The 13,975-nt window shown below is 36.4% G+C and overlaps 1 protein-coding gene across 4 annotated transcripts in view; it reads left to right on the plus strand.

Moving 5' to 3' along the window:
* The window catches only part of LOC148950616 (uncharacterized), a 107,998-nt gene that overhangs the window by 12,404 nt on the left and 81,619 nt on the right, over positions 1-13,975 (plus strand). Inside the window, exon 1 of one of the 4 annotated variants that reach the window (XM_089092516.1) lies at positions 2,216-2,298. The exons of the other annotated variants lie outside the window; for them this stretch is intronic. The gene's annotated coding sequence lies outside the window, so the exon portion shown is untranslated. Of the gene's footprint in view, positions 1-2,215; positions 2,299-13,975 lie in introns of those variants that run through there. 4 annotated transcript variants of the gene reach the window in all.

Consider the following 13,975-nt stretch of genomic DNA (forward strand, 5'->3'; position numbering starts at 1 on the left):
AAAAATATTAACAGCTTTTAGTTAGTCTCATGAATAAAACTTCCCGCAAAAGTTGTAAAATGTTAGTGGGTTGCCTCTGCGACACATGCTTAAGGAATAATGTGTTCGCTTTGCAATAATGCAGAATGACAATATCTTAATGAAAATATCTATTTTTTTATGTATTTAATTTGCCATAAAATAAACGTACCTAACGGTGTATAAGAATTATGAACTTTTAGCTAGTTTCATGAATAAAACTTCCCTCAAAAGTTGTAAAATGGTTAAAAAAAACATATAATTTAATTTCTTTTCAAGGATAATTTTGAAGAATATGCCCCTGCCCCCGACAAAAAGGCCCGGATTGAGGTTGAGAGCCACTCGCACCCTTAAGTAATTAAATATATCGGAACCTCGACATCATGTATACAAGGCAAGAATACCATCGCTGTCAATACAAGGACCAATATACAAGACGGTGAACTGACTATGGACATGAGGATCTCGCAAAACGCAAATAATTCAACGAAATTTAACGATATTTCTTGTAAATAGACTAGCAGTCAACAACGGCAAATTATCCCTTTTTGGCACTATTGACAACTGAATAACATCAAATTGAAAAGTGATATGTGCTTGTCACATGATTGGAATGGGATAACACTACCCTTCAATTATCACATCAACCTATAATAAATCAAAACCATTTCTAAAAGTATTTCCGGTTTACAACCAATCACTTTGACAACAAGCAATTAACTGATTTTGTGCAGACTAAAATGAATATTCGTATACATAGCTCGTAAGTTATACAATTTGCCGCAGTTTTAAGAATGTATTCTATTACGGTGGGGGAGGGGGACAAGTAAGATCCCTGATTTTTTCAAACAAATAAAGAATATTAAGATTGAGAATATTAAGATTTTCAGGGAAGGTTTGACAAAATCAGAACCTATTATGTCCCGTTTAGATTGTAAATATAGAATAGAGAATATTAAGATTTTCAGGGAAGGTTTGACAAAATCAGAACCTATTATGTCCCGTTTAGATTGTGAATATGATATATCTGGAATACATATGGGGTGGTTATTAAATTGAAACTTTCAGGACATGTACAGTGTGGTTAGGGAAAAGTGAACTAACCAAATTCCACTATACGCACTCAGATATTTATTGCTACTGCTTCTGCCACTACTAGAATAAGTGTGTTTTTTTGGTTTGTTATTTATTTTAATGCTTATGTTTTAAATGATTAGAAGTATAGGTTGCTATTAATCCAATTTTTGACTTTTTTTTTAAAAAAATAGCGTGGTTTATAAACTTTGAAATAAGCTATTTTCAGGAGATGGCCTGAAGGGGTTAGACTATCCCTTTCAAACCAAGTGAGATCCCAGATTTTTCCAAAACAGATAATTGTATATAGATGAAATTTTCAGGGAATGTATAACAAAATAAGAACCTACTATGTCCCGTTTAGATTGTAAATATCATATGTCAGTAATACATATGGGGTGGCTATTAAATTGAAACTTTCAGGATATATATAGAATGGTTTTGGGGACAGTGAACTAACCAAATGTCACTATACGCACACAGATATTGTTATTGCTACTGCTTCTGCTACTACTACTACAATAAGCTTGTTTTTTTGTTTTTTTATTTATTTTAATGCTTGTGTTTTAAATGATTAGAAAATATAGATTGCTATTAATCCAATTTTCGACTTAAAAAAAATAGGGTGGTTTATACACATTGAAAATAAGCTATTTTCAGGAGATGGCCTGAAGGGGTTAGACTAATCCTTTCCAAGTAAGATCCCAGATTTTTCCAAAACAGATAGTTTTAAGATGAAATTTTCAGGGAATGTTGAACAAAATCATAACCTACTATGTCCCTTTTAGATTGTAAATATGGTATATCAGTAATACATATGGGGTGGCTATTAAATTGAAACTTTCAGGATATATATATTGAGTCGTTTGGGGGACAGCTAACTAACCAAGTGGTACTATACGTACACAGATATTGCTACTAAGCGTTATTTATTTTAATTCAAATGTTTTAAATGATTTGAAAATATAGTCGCTAATAATCCAATTCTTGGCTTAAAAAAATAGGGTTATTTGTACACTTTGAAATTAAGTGTCTATTTTCTCTATAGGTTAGAACGGATGTCATATCATACGCACTACTTTCTCACCCACCTGAAGAAGCAAATCATGAATCACGTGATCGCTTTGACGAGACGGTTTTAATTAAAGCACCAATGCAATTTCGTGATATTCAGGTTACCGTTGGATCATCACATATAAGTGAACGGTACGGTAAATTTTTACGGGGGTGTTATAATAGTAGCGATAATTTAGATGGTATACCTGCTTACATTATTAACGACTCGGAATGGGCAGATAATTTATTTGGAGAATATTTCAGTCTTGATAATAATTCTTTAGATGTAGACGCTAGTACAGTTGAACAAAGTAAAGAAGTTAGTTCAGATCAAGATTTGTTAGAGAGCGATTTACCTTGGCTGAGTCCTAACACCATACAAAGTTTAGATAATTTTAGTCGTGAGTTAAATGAGATCCCTTCCGCCACAGATTTAATGAATATAACCCCATTTCAACCGAATTTAATTGAAGAAAACAAATTCGCTTGGGCTGATTCGCATAGTCCTAACGCGTTAGAGACTATGTTAAGCAAACTCTGGGATTTCACTCCACACACCATCCCTATTGTTGAACAAAGTGGAGGAGGTGGAGAGGGAGTAGTTAGTGATGATATGCAATTCTCATCATCACCGCTACCCGAATTTCAGCAAAAAAAATCAATTATGAATACGATAGACGTTTTCACTGCAAGTTTTGGCGACCCCTTTAATACACTGATGGCATGAAATATTATAAGCGACCTCATAAATATTATCCATACATATGTGGAGAAGATTCGAGCACTTCTTGAACACCAAATTTAACTGTGGGGGGACGAGACAGCATAAAAGCCTCAATGGTTTTAAAAATATTTTATTTAAATGAAAATCACGGTGAGGTCTACGATCATTATGTGAACACTGAAATGCTGGTGGCATTCCCTCATTTGGGGAATTATGATAATGTTTTCATGCAATGGGTAGATAATATTGTCACGCAACTGGACAATTATAATGAGAATTGTAGTGGTTCGGTGGTTTTATTTGTTGAAAACTTAAGTGTAAATATATCAAAATTAAAAAAAAATTTTATTTTAAAAGAGGGGGTGGGGGGTCTGAGCGATCAATAGTTTTAAAATATAATCCTGATTTAGAAGGATGTCAGGGTGTCCAACGAATCTGTTTAGAAACACACCAAAAGTGTTTCATGTACGCATTTCTCGTATCGGCTTTCCAAACTCTGAAAGATAAATCTACAAAGAAAAATTTGGATCAGTGGGCCCTACATGGAAAAGAGGGGTCTGACTTCCCCCGAGTAGATTTCACTTGTTCAAAAGATAAATTTCCTGTAGCACTCAAAGAAATAGATATTTTTGAATGGGCAAACGCGCATTTAAAGATTGGTGTTACTGTTCTACAGGTGAAACGGAATTTGACGAGGGGATGCGTTCTAATAAAAAGGGGGTAATATTCCCAGTAAGGGCCCCATCGATTGAATCTGTGAAACACTGGGTTTGGCTGTTGTACACACCGCTTAGTGAACCTAATTCAGTTGGACGTTTCAACCCAATTACGGATACTAGTAGAGTTCTGGGGGAGGGTAAGAAGATGTGCGGGGTATGTTACTATTGTCCATTGTGTTTGTCTAGATTTGGTAGTGATTTAAAGCTACAAAATCACATGTTACACTGCAAAAGACACGGCTATCAATCGGTGGAGACAGTTGGTGGTGACCAGTCAATTTTACAATTTTGAAATTTCCAGAATATACTTATGCAAAGTGAAAAAATAAGTTTAGATTGGGAGGCTAGATTTACATATGTGAACGACCCCCAATATCCAAATCGTATCAAAGAATATCAAGCTATTACAGTTTCCTATGCCCATGCGCAAAGAGACAGCAGTAACATTATTCGTCGCTTAGAAATAGTCGAGATATTGGACGAGGAAGATTGCACGATCGAAGCATTGACTAAATTAATTGTCACAACGAATGGGGTAATTTCCCGCTTGAGACATACACATTGCCCAATGATTCTATCGGCAGAGGATCGCCTGGCCATTAAAAATAGGAAAACATGTTGGGTAAGTAAGGGGGAATTCGAAGGGGGGACTAAGGTGAAACGGACCAGGGGAAACAAGACGAAGGGGGAAGGGGAAAGTGAGGGACCATGATCATTTATGGCTGGAAATATCATCAGGGGGTAATAATTTTCGTGGTGTAGATCATCAATTGGGCAATGTGAATGTGAGCCAGCAGTTCTTTATACCAGCTTTCATTTACAATTCAAATTACGATTTGAAATTTATTTTACCGGCTTTGGCACGTATGCACAGGAAGAGGATGCAGATAGTCCCTGGGTAGATAACTCATTTACCTACAATATTATAACCAAATCAGCTGAGAAGTTGTTGCTTTTAGTATTCAAGTGGCAAACAGGGGATAATGGGCTTACGTTTTGGAAAAAAATCTGTTTTTTAGATTCTTATAGCTTTTCCCACATAGCTTTCAGCCAACTTATTTCAGTGCAGAAAAATGACAATATCGATAGTTTCCCTCTGCTTAAACAGCGCTTTCCCGACAATAAAATATGATTTTATTGTATCATTCAGTAAATATGATTTACTGAATTGTAAAGGCATATGTGCATATGATTATTACAACCTTGGCGCAACGTTAAGTGAGGAAAAACCTCCGCCTATTGAATCATTCTATAGTTCACTTACCGATAAAGAATGAATTGTCGAAGACTATGAATTTTCCAAGAGTGTATGGGCTACGGGGGGGGGAGGGTGTAAAAATGGTTGGGATTATTGTAGAATGTACTTGGCAAGTGACGTGTTAACTCTTTTAAATATTGTCTTTTGCAAGAACGCAGATCAGATTTATTCGGAATTCGGCCTAGACATTGGCTATTATTTTTCAACACCACACCTGGTAATGGATTTGATTCTAAAAATCAGTAGGGAGGAAATAGGTTTGATCACCGATGTGAATCAACACTTATTTGTAAAAACATCTATGAGGGGGGGATATGTTTTTATGGGGATCGCGTCTTAACAACTGAACCAACTGTGAAGAAGTCTGTTGATGGCGACGATATAAAGTCCAATGCTGTTTTTCTGGACATGAATTCGCTCTACCCCTCAGCAATGTCTCACTATAGTTTACCGTGTGGCAATTGCAAATGGCTTAAAAATCCTTGTGCCTTAGATTTCCCCGACATCCACAATGTCAAGAAAAATGGTCCCCATAGATGTTTTTTTTAAATTGACAGTCACATACCAATGGAGCTCAACGACTCTGTCAAAGATTTTGTTTTTCCGTGTGTAAATAGACCGATGACCAAGGACTCTTTGAGTCCATACAATTTGTCTTTGTTCGAGGATATGGGTACGCATTGGACCCCCTCCAAGCAGAAACTAATTGAAGATCTGGACCCGAAACTGAATACTGTTGTTCACCATGTGCTATTGCGGTGGATGGTGACCAATGGTTTCTGGATTACAAAGATGCACAGAGCCCTGCAATTCGATCAGAAACCCAACTTGAAAATGTTTATTGACACTCTTGTCAGTAAACGTTCACAGGCAAAAAGCAAAGTTCAAAAAGAAATGTATAAATTTATTTTAAGTTCAGCTTTTGGGAAAATGTGTGAAAGCGTACGAAACAGATCTCGTTGTGACGTCGTAACCTGCCCCTGAGAATGTGCACGGATCGTCGCCGATCCCAATTTCACAACATACGCTGTCATAGTTTCGAATATGGTTTTTCTACACAGAAAAAAGAGAAATGTTATTCTGAAAAAGGGTATCGCGGGAGGGAGTTCGGTGCAGGAAGTTTCAAAGATATTCATACTACCATTCCTTTACGATGTAGGTAAGTTACAATGACAAAGGAAGGGGGAAGTTCAAATGTATTATGGATACTCAGATTCTCTATTCTTAAAAGTTAAAACCGAGAATTTATTGGAAGATTTGGAAAATGGCATGCAAATAAGCTCTCGGATAGATTACACGAATTGGAATGAGAGCATCTACCCCGAGTTGGTGAAATGTCAGGCCCCAATCAACAATTAATGTTAAAATCTGGGACGGGGAGCGATTTAATATCCAACGGGGTGTTCCCTGGTTCAAAAGTATACTGTGTGGAAACACACGATAAGGATGTAAAACAAGTGTGCAAAGGGGTGCCTACACACTTTAAAAAAAATAATTTCGACATGAGTGTCTACAAAAACTGTGTGGAGAGTAGTTTATTGCCAAGAGCAAAAGTAATGGCAATTCGCTCATTACAATTTAAAAATTATACTGTTAGAGTGGAAAAAATGCCATGTCTTGCATATCTGACAAGGTCTAAGTGCGTGGGGAAGATGTGAAGGTACTCCCCCATGGTCAATACCGTATTTCAGATCGATTTGAATGTTTGGACTATCGAAAACACCTCGGTCTGGATAAATTAACTTAAATTCAAATATAGTACTACTTGGTGGGTTTGTTTTTGGAGGACAACAATTTCCCATATAATCTACATTCTATTTTCGTTACCATCATCATCGTCATCGTCATTATTGAACTTTTGCTGCTGCAATTGTATACTGTGTTTGTTTCCCGTCGCAGCGGGCCGGCCCCCGCACTTTCCAGCCCGGCCTAGGGGGTTGGGGGGTTTCTGCCTTCGGCCCCGGCCCGGCCTTTGGCCCCGGAGGTGTGGGGGGGCCCGGCCCGGCCGTCGGCCGGGGGGGAGGGGGGATTCTCATCTTTTAAATGTTGTAAATAGTGTTTATTTTTTCTTAGTCTACAAATATGTTCAACTGTGCTGCTGCTGTTCATGCTTTTGCTTTATGCATTATTTAAATACATGTTGTTTTTGTTCTTGTTATTGCCAACAAATGAAAAATATTAAATTGTTCCTGTTGTTCTATTCTTTTGCTATTATTGTTGTCGTTGTACAAATTGTTACTAATAAAAGAAAAAAAATATGTTTTTGTTCTTGTTGCTATTGAATATCGTACTAGGTAGATGCTGCTCTAGGGAATATTATTATTATATATTCATTAGACAAGCATGGTTTACAGTTAGTTGTAGTCCAACTGCTGTCAGCAGAAGTATCTATCGATTTAAAAGACCAGTCAGATCGTTTCTCTGTGGTCCGTCAATGTTGGAGAAAACGACACTTTTAGCTGAAATAATTAAAAATTGTAATAAAAAGTTTTTGGAAAAACCTAAGAAAATTTACTATTGCTATAGTATTTGGCAAGAGTCCTATGACTAAATAAAAGCTATTGCCACTGCTACATCTATGCCAATACAATTCATACAAGGACTTGACGTTTTCAATAGTACCAAACTCATGGCTGATTATTGATGATTTAGCTGAATCCATTGAACAGTTTCTCACAAGAAATGCTACAACTGTCTACTGTTCGCTCTGATCATGAACACATTTCCATAACCCTAGTTCTATACAATCTGTTTCATCAGAGCAAGTGTATGAGGACCCTTGCTTTGAACTGAACCGTCTATATTATCTACCGAGTTGTTTGTTATTCAAGTTGTCTAATAACTCTCAATAAAGACATACTTCCCAGTGCCCCCAAATTTCTACTTTCAGCGTACAGTCAGGCGACAAATAAGCCCTACGGGTACATTTCTTTTTATCTTAATCAGAATACAGCCGAGAATTTGGGTGTAGTCACAAATATTTTCGACAAAGAAATTACCGTATATCTTCCGATGAACAGTAGAAAGGGCTATTAGTTGCCATCATGCCACTGAAGAAACTACACAAAAATAGACACATATTTTAAGTTCTAAACACTTCAAAACCCCCACTCAGGATGAACATACTCGAACATGGTGTTGACAAAGAATTTATTAATCTAATATCTGAACTGTGTTTAAATTTAACTGAGGGCAATGTACGCTTGCCAGAAGGTGGTAGACAACAGACAAAGCAACATCGTTCCTCTGTACGTGCCTTGGTTTGCAAAAACAAAGGAAAAAATTTATAAAGAAAACGTCTCCTTCAAGCGGGTGGTAGGTTTTTTACATTTTTACTGCCAATAATTGCAGGACTTTTAAACAGTTTTCTCTAAATGGCTAAACTCTATAAATTGGCTCTAACAGTACTTGTCCTTTCACCAATTGAACACTTTGAGGACAATCTAAGCGAATGCATTAATGATGAAAATATTGCCGATAATAAAAAGCTATTTTTACTTCAAGATGCACTTCGTCGTGTAGACAAACATAGACCGTATCGTGAGATACCCGCCAATCAATGTAGCTGATCCCCAGCCCCCCAAAAAGGAAATATATTCTCAAGATTCTGCACCATCAAGAATAGCACCATCAAAGGAGAAGGAATTGAATTCAATAGTGTCAACAATTGGAAACCTACTGCCTTACACCTATAGGGAACAGAGTAAAAGAATATTAACATATCTCCATATATATCAACATATATTATATGTTGGAAAGTGGTGATGATCACCAAGTTCAAGTCGATAGCACCGGGAAATGAATTATAATTCAGGGAACCGGCTATAATATATTTGATTTCATTTGTGATATGGTTAAAAATTGTAAAGGAATCTTATCTTTTGATAATAATATTTACATCTTTCTAAATATATAATCTTCTCCAAAAGTGTTATCGAAAATAAGCAAATTCTAAAGAAATTAAGGGAATATAGTAGAGGTGTCAGCCGCACACCTATAGGGAACAGAGTAAAAGAATATTAACATATCTCCATATATATCAACATATATTATATGTTGGAAAGTGGTGATGATCATCAAGTTCAAGTCGATAGCACCGGGAAACGAATTATAATTCAGGGGAACAGTTGTAATCTACTCGATTTAATTTGTTATATGGTTACAGATTATAAAGGGCTTATCATTTACAATAATCTTTACAGCTTTCTAAACACATAAATCTTCCCCAAAAATATTATTGGCAATAAAAAAATTCGAAAGAAATTAAGGGAATATAGTAGAGGTGTCAGCCCTCTAACAACAACACCATTTAGAGAAAAAGAAGAATATTTGAAATCAATCTTGGAAAATACTAGCACTCCTAGTAGCAGCAGCAATGATTTGATAACACTGACGATGATGGTGATGGCTAGACAAAAGCGAAAATGTATTGATATCAACTCACCGTCACAGGTACCACCCTCCAGTGTGCAAAAGGGTAGAGGGCATTACACCACGTGTTTGCGTTCAAAATTGATGAAGTTTTAAAACATTTCTATGAAAATATTGGGGAAGTGGGAAGTCTAAGTTCTCCCACAACACTTTCTAAAGTTGCCTCTGACGTCAGTGTTAACAACAGCACGTCAAAAAGGCAAAAGAGTATCTAGAAAATGAATCGAGTTACACTCTACATCGAAATCGCAGGCTTCGTGGCAAACAATATCGACAAACTAAAGCCTTTTTCTCACTGCATATAATGCAAACAGATCTTTTAATTCTAGATGAGATTCAAAGACGGCACAATACACCCTACAAATATATTCTAGTGGCAATCAGTGTCTTTAGTCGCTATGCATATGCCATTCCATTGCAATCAAAGAGAGGTGTTGAAGTTGCTCAGGCTTTAGAAGGTATTCTTGAACAACATTGCTATAGAAAAATTCAAAGTGATCGTGGTAGCGAACTGGTTAATCCACATGTGCAAAACGTTCTATTGAAAGATAATACAAAGCTCTATCATAATCACAGTCAGATAAAGGCTGCATTGGCTGAACGATCGATAAGAACAATTCGTCTATCAATTTAGAGATATTGCACACTGAAAAATACTGCTGCTTTTATTCATGACTTAGATAAAATCATGCAAATATATAACCAACGACCTCATAAATCTATGTCCAGTGTTAGCCCTCAGGAAGTTCATTGCAGTGAAAATACATTTGACACTTTTCTTAAACAATATTCCAGTGAAAAAAAATGTGGAGAAAAAATTCAATGTTGGCGATACTGTTCGAATTAATAGAACCAGCAACATTTTTTAAAAGGGGAATTATTTATGGTCCACTGAACTTTTTCAAGTGTAAAAAATCCTAGATACCGAACCCATGGCATATCTTCTGCGAGACACCAAAGATGATGAGATTCTCGGCGGTTTTTATGATTATGAACTACAAAAAGCTAGAAACCGTAGTGAAATTTATCAAATTGAAAAGATATTAAAGAGCCGTACTCGCAGGGGCAAGAGACAGGTGCTTGTTCGTTGGCTAGGATACAACTCGGATTTTGATTCTTGGGTTGCAGGTGAAAACGTTAACAATTTCCAATAATTTCTACGTGACGTTAATGTCTAATGTCTCTAACCCTCTCTACATTGATTTGAATAAAATAAGTGATTTTTGGACGAAACTCTCTCCCACTATCAAATTTGACGGCGTGTTTGAAGTGGCTCTTGTCGACTGTATTTTCAAAAATACATATGATATCCCGAGGAAAGATCGAAAATGTGTATAAAAAATTAGACCCTATGATTGGCTGCCAGCCGTTAGCGAACAAAATAAATTTCAAAAGATCAATTGGTTGGATTATCCATATGTTGAATTACCATACAACGAACTCACTTGTATGAATGATTTATGTCGTTCTATCAATAAATAAATTTCCGCTCGTAAAAAAGGAGCCTTTCATTTCAACTATTCAAAGGGAGAGGGCAAGATCTACATTAGTTCACCCATTGCCAGTGAAAAGGTTATTCTCAATGATAATCTAAAAGATGTTCTTTGCTTTAAACTTAATATAATCAATGGTAAAGGTTCCGGAAACACTAATGTTATTTTTGCTGACTGCCTGCCTGCCTTCTCCTCGGACACTTGTATATTTCTTTATGCTTAATTTGTTGAAACATCCAGAGTTGGCAATAGCAATGTCCCCTTCCTACGAGTTCTTGAACGAAAAACCAATCAAGATCATATTCATCATTACAATAAAAATCATCTTCATTACATCCCAGTAAACACTTCCTATTTGGAACTCTACCAGTTAACACTAAGAACTGAATTAGGTGATTCTCTAGCAATATCAAGAGGTTTGGCTGTGATTACATACCATTTTCGACCCATCGTTGTCGGTGTTAAAAAAAACGATGTCTAATAGAAAAGTGATATTCATTTGTCTTGATATTGACTGCTATGTTAATAATCTTGGCCCAAGACAACTGGGCAATGAAATGGACTATTACAAAGGTCGTTCATCAATGTCTGGCTATGGTCTTCATAGTTGGTTTGCTAAGCTGTTTCGCTCTGCGCTACCTCTGGCTAAAAAATATATTGTACCGGCTGCGACGGATTTTGCATCCTCTATACTATACGATTGGAGCTCTGGCAAGGATTTTAAAAAAGTGCTTTGGACAATCTTAGGTTCAGTGCTCGAACCCTTGACGAGTAATTGAAATCTTGACAAAATGGAAGACGTTTAAAAAGGTTGAGAAACAGTGCACCACTCATCAGTCTCTACTCAGGTCAGAAATGAAAGACATCACTCCTGTCAAAGAAAAGGAGGAAAAAAAACCACAAGTACAATAAGCACTAGAAGAAAAAGAAGCCCTAGGAAGAGAATATTTTGATCAAAACAGGATTTCTTTTCCTAGACTAAACAATGGCATATCTACCACATAGGAATTCCCATCCTTCAATAACTTCATTTTCAAATCTATTCAATGCAGAAAATGTTGATGTAAGTGTAAAACATGTATACTATGAACAATTCTATCCACAACAACCGCTCTCCGATAATACCCACTTTCAAATCTATTCGGATGAAGACTACTTTATGGACATGTCTTCAACATTTATAGATTTACTTGTGAAAGTCAAGAAATACGACAATGGAATGCCAATTCGTGCTGATGGAATATCCTATGAAAATTGTATAATACATAATTTATTTCGTCAAATCAGTGTCTACATAAATGGTACATTGGTGAGCACAAGCAACAATCTCTCAAATTATACAAGCTTTATGCAGTTCATGTTGATGACACCCAAGTATACAAGGAATTGAGAGGCACCTCCAATGGATATGAGTATATTACAGATACTGATAGTACAGATGAACTTAAAAATGCTACAACTAGTGAATTACATCTAGTTGGAAAAATATATCACGAGATATTTAATATACCCCAATAGCTACCATCAAATATTAAAGTGGATATAAAATTGACGCTTGCTCCATCCAATTTCATTTTACGAAATGAGCTTCCTGCCAATTCTGATGTAACTCTCTCGTTCACCTCGGCAATACTACATTTACGAAAGCAGCAGGTTATGAGTTCTGTTGCCTTGGCAGTGGAAAAACTGAGAGCCAGTGGGAATAATATTAAACTACTTGTTCCTCATAGAATCACCAATCAATGTCATATTGCCACAGGCTCGCGCAACTTCAGCGACTTATCCTTTATCAGTGCTGAAATTCCATCAAAATTAGCATTTGTAAAAAGCGCTAGCGCAATAGGATCGTGGACTGGTTGCCCACATAAATTTGAGATGCTTGGGCTTTCATCTCTTGTCTGAAAGGTAAATGGAATCCCACTCAAAAATCTACCTTTTGATAAATCCTACAGGACATTTTATGAGTTGACAATGCAAAGCCTAAATCAGGATTCACAACTATTTGAAAATGGTATCACTGAAGAAATGTTCTCTAAAACACAGGGCATCATTGACCTAGACTTGTCTGGCACTCAAGATATGAGTATAGTACGAACGGGGAGTTTGCGTTTAGAGTGTACATTTGCCGACCCTTTACCTGAGAGTATTGCACTAATCTCGTTAAATAAATTTGAAACCTATTGGGAAATCACTCCCGAAGGCAGTGTTCTTCTAGACCTTGCACCATGACCACTAGTCAATTAATAAACGTATTTGATGTAAACCCGTACATGTCCAAATACAGATCCTATTGTATACCATCGGACTTCCTTGGAAAAATTCACAGTGAAAAAAATACCATAGTAATTGTTAATGGCAGTCCGTCGACTGAATATCGGCCATTAGCTGTGCACCTTTCAAACAATGAAGGCTATTGAAATATTTGATCCTCTCGGCCTACCCTATACATTCTACACTCCACACATCAACAACTATATTGAAAGCAGTGGGAAAACTATTATTCAAAACCAGAAGAGAGTGCAGGATCTAACGACTAAAAGTTGCGATTTTCATGCGCTACTATATTTCGTCTTCAGATGTCGCGGTTATACTTACAAGGAGTTTCTCAACATTTACGTAGACAATCCACGTCTGAATGACCTTGTGGTGGAAAATATGCTCTCAGACCTATATAATATTGATTTTATTGCCCTCCGAGTAAAGCGTTTTAAAAATGTATGTAAATTTGTTTATTAATAAAAAAAATGTATATACACAAGAACAATGTCTTTATTTTTCACTTTAGATTTCTTCTTCTGTGTATAGGCAACTGTCGAGAACCACTAATGCTGTTAGATGATTTGAATTCACTATATATTGATCTTGATTGGCTGCAAAGTCAGGGTCACATTTTCTACAGTACAATGTAACTTCATTCTTATCATATCTCTTTGTATAGTCAATGCTACTATTTGCATTCATATTGCGAAATTCATGTGTTTCAATTTGTCTATTTGAAGCAATATCACATACAGTTTTTTCAAGTGGTGAATAACATTCTGTAACAGCCAAATAAAAATCACTAGGTTTTTAGTCATAATAGGCAGTGTCGTCACAACGATGACGTAGAAACTAAATTGTCTTTTTACCCCAACAGTTGAATCGTAGACCTGGTTCTTCCTCCCAAAATAATTTAAAACCATGACGATAGCAATCTCGTAGA

This window comes from Artemia sp. Qi Xiang Cuo, chromosome 7 (assembly GCF_049724085.1).
Source record: "Artemia sp. Qi Xiang Cuo chromosome 7, ASM4972408v1, whole genome shotgun sequence".
In the NCBI taxonomy this organism is placed as follows: Eukaryota; Metazoa; Arthropoda; class Branchiopoda; order Anostraca; family Artemiidae; genus Artemia; species Artemia sp. Qi Xiang Cuo.